This window comes from Myotis brandtii, unplaced genomic scaffold (assembly GCF_000412655.1).
Source record: "Myotis brandtii unplaced genomic scaffold, ASM41265v1 scaffold381, whole genome shotgun sequence".
Lineage (NCBI taxonomy): Eukaryota > Metazoa > Chordata > Mammalia > Chiroptera > Vespertilionidae > Myotis > Myotis brandtii.
The window spans coordinates 888,423-890,868 of NW_005364633.1; positions in this window are offsets into that span (position 1 = coordinate 888,423).

The window sequence follows — 2,446 nt, forward strand, 5'->3', positions numbered from 1 at the left end:
AGCAGGGCCGGGCACAGGGCGGCTGAGGGGGAAACGCAGGCTTCAGGGGGCAGCCGGGACTGCGGGGCACAGGGCAGCTGAGGGCTGGTGCGGAGGCTTGCTGACGAGGATGGTGACTCAGAAGCTCCTGCTAGCCCGCAGGAGCCCGCTGCCAGGCCATGCCCACCCCGCTTCCTTTTTTATTTTATTTTATTACTATAAGCATCATGTATATTTTATTTTTTAAAATAGACTTTTATTGATTTCAGAGAGGAAGGGAGAGGGAGAGAGAGATAGAAACATCAGTGATGAGAGAGAATCATTGATCGGTTGCCTCCCTGCACGCCCACATTGGGGATCGAGCCCAGGCCTGCACCCTGACCGGGAATCGAACTGAGACCTCCTGGTTCAGAGGTCGACGCTCCACCACTGAGCCACGCTGGCCGGGCTGCCCCCCTTTCTGAGGGAGCCATTGCCCCCTCATGCAGTCTTTAGGTCCTCAAGCCCAGTGCTTGTCCAACAATATTCTGAGAGACAAGGGCAGACCTTGAGAATCATCAAGAATAACCTGGTACATGGAGAAAAGCACTCACATTCCTTAGCAATTACTCAGCAGAGTCTGAGGTCTTCAATCTTGTTTCTGAATGGAACTTACTTTAGGGTAGAAATATACTTGGCATCTTTACTTTGATCAGTCCCTGGCACATGGGCATACTTGCATTCATTTATGCCACACAGGTGTTATAAGAATTCCCGGACCGGCCTGTGTGGCTCAGTGGTTGAGCATCGGCCTATCGACCAGAAGGTCATAGTTTCAGGCTTGATCCCCAGTAGGGGGTGTGCAGGAGGCAGCCACTATACCAACTAAAAGGTAGAGATCAGCCCTAACCGGTTTGGCTCAGTGGACAGAGTGTCGGCCTGCAGACTCAAGGGTCCCAGGTTCGATTCCGATCAAGGGCATGTACCTTGGTTGCAGGCACATACCCACTAGGGAGTGTGCAGGTTTCTCGCTCTCGATGTTTCTAACTCTCTATCCTTCTCCCTTCCTCTCTGTAAAAAATCAATAAAATATATATTTTTAAAAAGAAACTTAGTGCCATCTTTGTGGCACCTGACAAATATATATATATATAAAATTCATGAATGCTTTTAAAGTGTGGACTTAAAATCTACATGATTTCAACTTGAACCTTATGAAAGGCTTGTAAAGTAACAGACACTTATACCTGTATCTGTTAAACACTAAGAAATGTCCACTTTTTCCCTACTAAAATTCAAAAAACATAAGCCCTAGGATATTTCTGCCCTGCTCAGTAGCTCTTGTTACTGATCGCTGACACGATGCTCACACATGTGCGGTGAGACTTGGTGGCTCCTGGCAGAGCCTGAGCCATGGGGAGGGTGCTCGGGGGCTATTTGAGGCGCTCAGGTGCTGCGGGCCGAGTCTGCTGTCCTGGCAACGGGTTTCCCACAGAAAAGCAGGGGCGGCCCCGGTGCCAGCGCTTCTCCTCCCCTTGCATTTGCAAGTCTTTCCTTGGCTCTTAGAATTAGGTCTCATGACTCAGACACTCGTCCTGGAAATGTTCACTTAATGAATGTAAGTCTGTGGCAATATTTAAATTTCTGACGTGCCAGGTTTAATGGCTTTTCAAATACGATGGTTTCACACCTCAGGTCAGGAGGGCTTGCCAAAATACCAGAAAAGCATGTGGTGGATGAACGGGAAACGAGCCCTGGGAGTTGGTGTGCGTTCCCGGGAAAACGCAGATAGAAGAATCCCGGATCAGTCCGAAATGTAAGGCTCATCTGGATCTCCGTAATTTATTTTAATTCTTCATTTTTTTAAAAACACTTTTATTATTGAGAGTATTACAGATCTTCATTGTTGAAAGTATTACATATGTCCCCTTTTCCTCCCATTGACCAATGCTAGCCCAGGCCTTCACCACCCCAGGCCTTCACCACCCTACTAATACACATAGAAATTCTTTGGCATAGAAATTCTTTGGTTAATCTCTCCCGGCCCCCTCCCCCTTTCCCTCAGATTCATCAGTCTGGATCACCTTAATTTTAATCACATGATGGGTAATCATCTGATGGGATTATAACTGCTTTCCATAATCCGAAAAGTTAACCAAACAACCAACCAATGGCCTCATAAAGCATCTCGCACATTTAGACACCAGCTAGGGACAGTGGGGGTCAAAAGTTACTCCTTCCGGAAAACACTTTAGTGTGGCGGTTCTCAACCTGTGGGTCACCAACTTGTGGGTCGAGACCCCTTTGGGGGTCGAACGACCCTTTCACAGGGGTCACCTAAGACCATTGGAAAACACATATATAATTACATATTGTTTTTGTGATTAATCACTATGCTTTCATTATGTTCAATTTGTAACAATGAAATTGGGGGTCACCACAACATGAGGAACTGTATTAAAGGAAGGTTGAGAACCACTGATCTAAA